Source organism: Leguminivora glycinivorella, chromosome 4 (assembly GCF_023078275.1).
Source record: "Leguminivora glycinivorella isolate SPB_JAAS2020 chromosome 4, LegGlyc_1.1, whole genome shotgun sequence".
In the NCBI taxonomy this organism is placed as follows: domain Eukaryota; kingdom Metazoa; phylum Arthropoda; class Insecta; order Lepidoptera; family Tortricidae; genus Leguminivora; species Leguminivora glycinivorella.
In genome coordinates this window covers 15,225,227-15,235,509 of record NC_062974.1, presented here as the reverse complement: position 1 = coordinate 15,235,509, position 10,283 = coordinate 15,225,227, and the positions used below count along the sequence as shown (strand labels likewise).

Sequence of the window (10,283 nt, the reverse complement as noted above, 5' to 3'; positions counted from 1 at the left end):
GTAATTGCAGTTTTGAAGTGGTTTTGATATTTTCAATTTTTTCTCACAAAATATGATGTATCCTTAATTTTGATTTGGTTTTGATATTTTTTGTAAAATATAATGTAACATCAAATTTGATGTGGTTTTGATAATTTTGATATTTTTATTTTTTACAAACTATCTGCAAAATTTTATTTTGGTTTTAACTACCTTATGATAAAATACAAAATAATTCCATAAGTAGGTTCAAAATACTTTTATTAGATTGAATAATAATATAACAAAATAATGTTTTTTTTTTTTTTTTTGTGGCGAGCTCAAACTTGCATTGTCCTTTTCTATGTCCGAGTCTTCAATATCATAAAACATGCCCCGACAGTCTTTTGTAACCTCAGACAATTTATTCCTTCTTCATGGCATTCGCAGCTGCAGCAAACTTAGCAAATTGTTAACAAACACGACAATGGGTTGAGGAACTTGGTCAAAGGTGTCTCTCTTCCTTTTTTTTCTCCTTCATACTTGGCTAGTTCTATGATGGGTTCTTGAGTAGCTAATGATGATGGTTAAATCCTGCTGGCCTCCTGGTAATATTTCAAAATTTTCCAAACTATTCTCTTCTCAGTCGGTGTCATAACCCAGGACACCATGAAATCTCTTCCGAAGACACGCTGCAGACTTGATCACAATCAGCATAATCACAGAAGATCCAGTCATTTGAACACAGCAAAACTAATCAATATTTTCTTCATCTCCAAAGTCGACTCCTTATTTGTACAATAAATGGCAAGTTTTTGAGGAATACAACCTGCTTCCAGTTTTCCAAAAATATCTCTCACTTGAATTGTAAATAATGAAATACCACATTAGTAACATTAACTACTCCCTAAAACTTGTTGTAAAAACCACCTTCATTCAATTTTAAAATAATTTCCAAAAAAAAAGTAATTTTTATTTTTATTTTTGAAAATAATAAACAAAACAAAGTCGTAAATATAAAACAAAATAAAATGGTATTTCAAAATAAAATTACAAAAAGTAAAGCAAAAGTAAGATTCGAACCCACCATCGCATGAACCTTCCCATACATTAATCCACCCCTAAACTACCTGAGCCACGAATGAGTTAAGGAACCGGTCGAATTTAGCCATCAAATAACTAACGGACGAAGGTATTTTATAAATTCCCAATTATTTTATGTAAAGTTTAAGTTTACTTGAAACATTTTGTTTTACTTAATTCACGAACATGAAATTATATGTAATGAATACTCTTATCACAAATTAAAACTTTTCTAAGATACAAAACACATTTGAAATCTAAAATAATCAATATTGTTGAAATTTGAGGTGTTTTCAGCGCACTATTTCCGTAAAATTGTTTTCAGTACTGATGGTGTTTTTTTTACGCACTAGTGCGAGAAGTGGTTCATTATATGTCAGGTCGAAACTTCGGAGGTCCATCTGTACTGAAAAACGTCGTTCAATACACGTGCGAAAAAGAGGAAGCTCGCAACTCGTGTCGATTCAAAACACTCCCTTCGGTCGTGTTTTAATTTATCGCCACTCGTCCCGAACCTCCTCTTCCTCGCACTTGTATCGAAATGTACTAATGTAATAAGAAGGAATAATATGTAATAAAATGTCATATGCAATCAGATTCTAAAAATCATACACAATCAATCACCGGTTCGACTAAATACTAGGTAATATTTGTTTGTATTTGTACTCACTTGCTTTGCGCATTTTTCTTGCAGAATTTTAAACACTGATCACCACTATTCACCATTGCACTTCACTGATGCTATATAATAACTATTTTAAACACTTCCTTTTGACACACAATCTGCATTTTTCTTTAGAACAATCGTCAAACACAATTTTCGATCGTAACCAATATGTTACGGCGACACTCACTTTTGTCCCTTGCGACGGCGAGATAATGCTACTAACCACTTGTACGGATAAAACAAATGCATATTCACTGAATTTGAACTAACTTACATTATTTTTTTTTTTCACAAATCCGTAATGTATCCAACCTAACCTCAAATTAGCCGGCTTTTGTTTCGCACCGTAATTAACCCTTGTAACGCGAACATTTACCAAAATGTATAAACTCAGTGCAAACAAGCTTAGTTTAACCGGCCGCTACTAGATGGCGCCACCGGTACTGGTTTTCCGAGTGAACTTAGCAAATATTTAAGTGTTCCCGTAGTCTTAAAATTCTAAAACCTAGTGCAACATATGTTAACGGGTGCCTAGAATTTTACAGATGGCGCCACGGGTATCAATATTGTGATATTGAACTTCGGTGTTTAAATATTTAAATCATGGGACAGGTTCCCGTAACTTGTATATTTTACTGAAGTAACTAATAAATGTAAAGATTGTAAATAAGTAGACAAACATGTAAAAAACAAACAACAATGTTAGTACTAAGATCAACTTGTCTGTTACACACAAAGCTCAATAGATGTCGCTGTGCTGTGGCGCATTTCAAAGTTAGTTGTCGCTATTAAGATTTTTCCTGGGATAACGACCTCATGTACTGATCAATGTTTTATTTGAGAAATAGTTAGGAGTCAATTCGTGCACACCTCATGTACCGTATCGGGACTTTGGTGGACCATTTGACTGAATCTATCATCGCTCCCTTAGCGCTCGACTGCTGTCCGCAAGGACGCTGTACGGCCTTTGATACCTAGTTTAAGTACTTAGCATAGTGCTGACTGGAAATAAACGCCTAAGTCTGCTACACGCCGCCTTTCACTACGCTCTCGCGCACGCCCCACCCCTCTACGGATTTTCATCCCTTACACTTTATTTTAATCTGCTTAAACAATACGACAGGCAATTCTGCGCCGACGCCGGTCATGAACCGTCCATATTCGCCATTTTGTCATTTAGCAAACTAAGAAAATGCAAACAAAACATTATTTGCCCTAAACACGCGTTACTTCTAAATAATTTTGTCGACAAAGTGAGCCTGTTTTATCAAATTGAACTCTGAACTGCAATTGCAATGTAATTTTCCGTTAGCGAAAGTGAGGTTACGAAATTGACATGACATTATTGTTGGAAAAAAAAACGTGAATGCAATGGACATGTGTTTTGTTGTGTTTCTCATCAAGATAATAGAAGAATTTAGTGCTCATACTCATGATCTAATGAGCAAACAGCCCATGCAAAGGATGTCTTATCGGGCTATGCCTCAATTGATAAAGTGAACTAATTGCCTACTTCAAAAGCAGTTTTGCATGAAAGGTAAGCTTTTGTTTTATTATTTGATGTGTTTTCAAACTAGTCGTCGTTTTCGAAACCCAGCAGAACATACTTGCGAACTACAACGACTAGACCGAATATATTGGTGAAATGTTGCTTATTTCATTGTTCTGTCGTCAGATAAGTTAATGATAATAAATTTCCCCACGTTACTCGTACTTTCTGACTTTCACATTGCCTAAGAGGATCTTAAATATTCTAAATGTACGTGAAATAGTCCTAACTGTCAAAATATATTTGCTACTTTCAAAGAGGTTTATATGGTTGTTTGATTTTTCAGTCAACATCTAATTGGAATTTACAATGCCCGATATTTCTACACATCTGCCACAAATTTTATGGAAAACAATATTTATAGAAACTGAACATACCTTGGTTAAACGGTAAGCATTAAAAATATGTTCGACTAATTTATTTGATCTAGGCTACCTAACTGTTCTTGGAAATTGTAACGTTGTTTCCGTACCAACATATAAACTTCTCAATAATTTTTCTGAAGCGCTGGCTTATGGGCTATGGAAAATAATATTTGTAGGACCTCAAACGAATGTCATGGCATTTAAAAATAGGCATTGAATCTTGTCCAAACTTTAATTTTGTATTTTTCAAAGATAAAACTTGACGTCTGATACTTAAATAAAATTATGTAGACTAAAAATCCAGACTTAGCATAGATTTTATTTCTGCTACATTGAGTTTAAACAATGTATGTATTAATTTTCAGTATATGAAATGGGTAACCATCCTCGAAGAACATCAACCAGCTGTCGGCAATGTGCAGGTGGACTGAGGAATTTTCCGGTGTGTCCTTTATGGACTGTACTCCGTCTTAGCACTATCCTCAAGTAAGTACAAAAAATCATAGCCACTAAACAGCTACTTTTTAAACTTAATTAACTCTACTTAGTGAGTAAAACGACTCGGCAGGAAATTTTATATAGAAACATGGATATGGTTGTTCTTTTTTTTTTTCTTAACCATGAATGACCTAGATAAATATAAACAATCTTAATGATACATATTTATAAATAAGATTCCTTAAACATACATACACCCTTTTTTAACTAATCTTTCAATATGTACAATTTCAGGTTTTACCCGAGAGGCCACACTTCAGTTGGACCGTCTTCCATATATCTACTGACTTCATATAAACGAAAGGTACTTTTATTTTTTTATAATAGCTCATACTAATTATTAAATTTAAAGGAGAACAGCTCATGGCATTAATATTATATTTAGATAATTTAGGCGAAGTATAGCGATGGCAATAAGCGATGAAGTGAAAATTGAACTTAAATGAACTTATCCTAATTCTATTGGCTAAGCAAACTTATTACTAACTCATTTATGTCCTAGCTCATGTAGATATGAACTGCTAGGCAGGGGTTCTCAAACTTTTTAATATTTTTTTTTTCTTTTGTACATTTTGCTGTATGCATTGTTTTTTCTGACACAATATTTCTCATGGGCGTGTCTTAGTTCCAAAAATTAAGCGACGCGCCCCCGTGAATAGATAAATGAAATAATATTGAACCCAATTTGGCAGAACCTAACTCTAAAACTAAACCCTTTTCTTACACTATCTATATGAATATTTCTAATGTCTGACTATTTCCTTTCAGTGTCGCTGATCTGCACTACCAGCTCGTTCAACGTTACTGACCACAAAGTAATCCGACAATCAGATCGGACCTGGTCATGTTAGGTAAGTTTACATTCCTACTGCGTACCACATACTACATACGATTTCTGAACCTCAGTAAAATATGGTTTTATAGTAGTAATGGTGCTTATTATCTATGCCTACTTAACAGGAATATTACAAGTTTCAATCAATTTTCATAAAATTATTTGAGCAATTGTGACAATGAGCAAGCAGTGATGGAGTTAAGGTATGGCGAGGTACGACCTCCCAGATGCTGGTAATGCTAATATTTCGTAGGATATGTTTGACATGGTTGTAATGAAGTACAGTATGTTGGCATACTCCTGACTTGTGTAATATTGTATAAAAGCTGTGTACACAATCTACCGAACATAATGATTGTATGGTTTTACACTTACTATTTTAGACTAGCCTACAGCTTATCATGTGAGATAACGAACTCATATCATATGAAGCTATTGAAAATCTTGTTTATACATACATACTTATTTGTATTACTACAGTAAAAATATATACGTATAGAAAGTTGAAATTCGTACAGTGGATTTAATTTATTGAAATAATTGGCAGATATAGGCTACGGTGACCTCTCGCCATCAAGAGGGACATATGCTTGTTTACCACGGATGTAATATGAAAATATATGATGACTTATAAGCTAATGAACTAAAATTAGTCCTAATATGATTTATACCTATATCTTAACAGACAGAAACCTGTTCTTCTCACGGCTGCACTACAGTGACAATATTTGGTACAAACCGTACAAACAATATGCCAAATTATTGTATGATGTATGAAATCCTGTGAGCCAATTTGTAGATTATAGAGTTACAACTGAAATGCAAATAAACCATCCATCGAAGGATGTACTTGTCATAGTACCACATGCGTGTAGCTATTCAGCATTCATAGAAAAATGGCGGGACGCCCCATATAATATTGTATTTCAGCGCGACAATAAATAATCGCGCCCCCATAACCATTAGACTAAAGCCTATGTATCCTAGGTTATTTTAGGAAAATCATCTTACATCTAGACTATGATAGCGACCTACTTAATGTTCTAACTAGTAGTTACACTGCCTATGGATGAAGTACTGTATAACAGGCGCCTACTAAGAATATACATATTAGTGTTCATGGACTATATAAGACAGCATCGAAGCTCTCAGATCTCCGGTGTGAAGTGCAAACGTGATGTTAGCTTTCAAAATAACCCTGAAGATGGCAGAACCTGCTAAGAAAATGTACTGGGCATATAGAGAACTATTTGTTTTAACATGAAATTCTATTACTATTGTACATTGTGTACACACTTATGTTTCCAATTCCGGTCACGAGGTGGCAAACTTTTCTAAAGTGCTACAGCTCCGCGCCTCCGGCCTTTTATTTTAGGTACATGGGTATTTTTCTATAAGTACCTAGTATTTTACGTACTAGCCCCGCCTATCCCACAGCTAGAAAAACATACATTAAGGCACAGAATAAATAATAGTACTTCGCATAGGCGCAAAGGAACGTCAAGATGTGCCAATGCCACCAATTGCTACGTAGCAACGCAACCCGAATGGTGCTGAAATCACCGTAAAATCGGGACGATGTTTAGTTCAACCACTACGATTATGAGCTAACTTCCTAGAAATCGATTTTGTCTTAGTTTACTACGCTGCTTTAATTTTATTATTTTATTTTTTCAGAATCCAGAGGTAGGAAATGAACATACAATCGACTCCGCATCGATGCATGACCTCGCCCGGAACGCGTCAAGAATTAACAATGGAAGAAAATACTACAGACGTGTTTATTAACAATAAAGTTATTTTTGTTTTTATGAAATAGCGATTGAATAAAAATATTAGGTATATGAGTTTTATTTAGAGATGAAATAAGTCAGAAATACAGCACACCCACTCGTATTCACAGCAACAAATGTAGCCTGGTAAGGCTAATTCCTATTATTTATTTATAAACCTTGGTATCCAAGATGTGTTCTACAGAGCACATCTTAGATCCCTTGGTCACGGAACCAAATGTAACTAAACCTCCGCTCACCTTACTTATTTACTTACTTACTCGACTAATCATCAGTATAGCTAACCCCCCTTTAAATACACCCCGTAAACTTGGCCTTGTGATCGTCTAGCGTGAATAAGTAGAACCCTTCGATGTGAACCGCGATAACCTAGATCCTTTAATGAGTATCAGCTGTATTTTTGACTAATATTTAAATTTTTATTTATTTATATTTTAAAGAAGAATAAAGGTTATTGTAGCATAATAACATAGTGTTATAGAAGAGTATTTTATCAGATTTAGGCCTAGAAAGTTATATGTGAGAAAATTAATGACGTAATGAAGAAATTTTTAGAATAAAAGTTAGTGAGTGAAACATACATGAAATAAATATTAAAAAATATTTTGTTAATCATCCACTACGCCTTATTAGTGGTCCTGATTTGGGTACGAACTTGCGATGTGGAATAGGACCCCTGACCTGATCAAACCACTTTATCAGGATCCTAAGCAAGTAAGCCTGAAGGGCTATCTATCTACAAACTAACCCCCTTTTTGTTTTGTTTCTTGTCCCTAGCTAAACCCCCCGTTCCCCAATACTGCTAATAGACCATAACTTCTCGATCTTTCTAATGTTTTATCGAAACACCGAGCAGTTGCTAACTTTTATAAGAACTAAGTCTACTAACTTTTCTAAGCTTTTGACTTTCCATCAGTGGACGGCGCTCGCATGCCACTGGGCCCTATAACAAACCTATGCTTTTTATTCCAAAGAATAGTTTGTTTCCCTAACCATCTTGATAGAATTTACCTTTAAAACCAGTTAGCAACACTAAGTGTCCCGCAGCCACACCGAAAGATCAGAAATTGCTACCACAATTATTAATTTCACTCAGATAAATTAAGTAATAAGAGATTTTATAAATTACCAGTTCTACCACTTATTTTAAGATAGTAAACACCACATTTAAAGTCCATTTAAACCATATAAATAGTAGTAGTTAAATTATTTCTCCACAATACACGTTGACCAATTATATTCCAAGACCAATCATAAAAGAACTCTACTTTTATAGAAATAGTGTGTGACTCTACCCTATTCCTATCGTTTTCCCTATTCTAGCATATCTGAAACACAGACCGTCACTTACCATAGATCTAATGTTCAGAATATGCACAAGTGTATCCCTACCATAAGCTGTACAGTTCAGCCAGCGAAGCTGAGATAGGCAACCTATAGGCTTGAGTTATGATCCCCCCCTCTGCTTTTGCCCGCGGGCTAGGGTAGCAGAGAGTAGATCGCCCTATCCGTGTATATATCCAGTATTCTAGGACACACCAGTACCAGCCACATGAGAGACCCAGCTGCGATCAACTTTACTTAGATGTGGATCGATCACAACCGAAATCCCCAGCGACCAACGCCAGCATGGACTAGAGCACCGAGTAAATAAATATAAATATATATAGGACCCCAGCCTCAAATACTGCCGACTTCAGTGAGCAAGGATTACTCCTAATGCCTTTCGTCAATCGTGAAAGTCCTCACTTCCATCTAACAGTTGGACTCTTTGAGACCGGTGAGAAAATACGCCTTTTGTAAGTAAATAAAGACGCCCAAGCCTCCACTTGGAACAAAAAGACTCCTAAACGCCTTATGTTTAACAGCCGCAAGGTATAAAGCGCTTAGCCGGACAACAGTCTGTCACAAACAAGGATCTGGCTTATAACTTTCATAAAATAACCCCATAGAAAATTACTAAATTCAATTTTACTGACCAACTAAACAAACGAGTGAAGTTTCCTTTACGTGCTATAATCTAAGCTTAGTTTTGCAAGAATTACTCCCTACAAAACCAAACACAGACTTATCTCCAAGCACCAGCCATACATCGACCCATTCTTTGTATTGCTTGACGGCACTCATGAAACAAAGCACAGAAAACTTCACTACACTTTAATTAAAACGTAAAACTACACTATAAATAGAACACTAAAATAACCTCACAACTGACGGTAAAGCAATTCCACCACAGGTCTAAGTTCAAATGTACGACGATATTGTCCCCGCACAATCAAACAGAGACACAATTTCAAAGTTTACAATCACTTAGAATAATTTCCAAGTAAAGACAAACAGAGAAATAATAGCAGAACAACTTCACTCACCAGTATAACACACGAAAGCCAGAGACACTGTTAGTCTTGTGGATATTGTAAGAATGACGCGCGTCGGCTCGCTCCGACCCTTTTATAGATAAAAATGAGCGACAAAAGAGCTACAAAAGAGCGACAAAAGGGCTACAAAAGGGCTACAAAAGAGCGACAAAAAGGCTACAAAAGAGCGACTGGCTACAAAAGAGCGACAAAAGAGCTACAAAAGAGCGACAAAAGGGCTACAAAAGGGCTACAAAAGAGCGACAAAAGAGCGACAAAAGGGCTACAAAAGAGCGACAAAAGAGCTACAAAAGGGCTACAAAAGGGCTACAAAAGAGCGACAAAAGGGCTACTGGCGACAAATAACAATGGATAGCCGCTAAATTACACTTATAAGAAAAAAGGTCATAACTGTTTTGTTTACTAAGTCGTACGCCTTAGGCATTAATGTCCAAGACAGCTCAGCACGTACGTTTTTGCTTCTCAATAGTAACATCTGCATGACTGCACGTGTTCCAAAGTGATATAGGAATAATTTTATTGATACCTAGTTAGCGACGAAGAGTTATGTATTGCGGTTAGTATAGGTATGCAGATATTTTTTTGTTAAAGGGTTTTAATTAGATTTGTAGATCAAATACGCAGTAAAATATCATTTTTGTTTCTAAATGCTACATTAAACACATCCAGAAAGTATACTGTAGTTATTTCGTTAACGCCCATTACGGTGATGTTTATTTTGAACGTGAAGCTTATCAGGGCTCCTCAAACGGCACTTAAATTGTTGGTTGCAAGGTAGTTAACCCTTGCGGTGAGGGGCGCAGGTCCCGCCGCCGCAAACACGCCGCAACGTATGCCGCAGTAGGTCGGGTCAGCGGGTTGGTTTGCTTGGGTTTGTAATGCTAATTAAATATTATTTACTGTAGAATTGCAGATTTATGGAAATTTGAATGAAAGTATGATTTAAAAATGGTTATAATAAACATCAGTTTCCTTCGTGCCTACCCGAAGTGACAATCGTTCACGCTCCGTAATCATCGTTGCCGGTAATGCCACATGCCAATCCTTCACGCTGCTTATTCACAATGTCCTTTTAACATAACTTTCACCATCTCATTACAGTTTACTAAAATAAAATAAATAAAATTAAAAAAATAGTTACAGGTACAGATTAAAAT

General features: G+C 35.7%; 1 long non-coding RNA gene across 3 annotated transcripts in view; it reads left to right on the top strand.

The window, feature by feature from the left end:
• The first annotated feature begins 3,183 nt into the window (after positions 1–3,183).
• LOC125225106 overlaps positions 3,184–10,283 on the top strand; it is a 350,675-nt gene continuing 343,575 nt past the window's right edge. The window contains exons 1-6 of one of the 3 annotated variants that reach the window (XR_007176955.1): positions 3,184–3,245; positions 3,544–3,646; positions 3,988–4,108; positions 4,355–4,424; positions 4,889–4,971; positions 6,633–6,821. This is a non-coding gene — a long non-coding RNA (uncharacterized LOC125225106). Of the gene's footprint in view, positions 3,246–3,543; positions 3,647–3,987; positions 4,109–4,354; positions 4,425–4,888; positions 4,972–6,632; positions 6,822–10,283 lie in introns of those variants that run through there. The other 2 variants (XR_007176956.1, XR_007176957.1) reach the window with 2 other exon arrangements.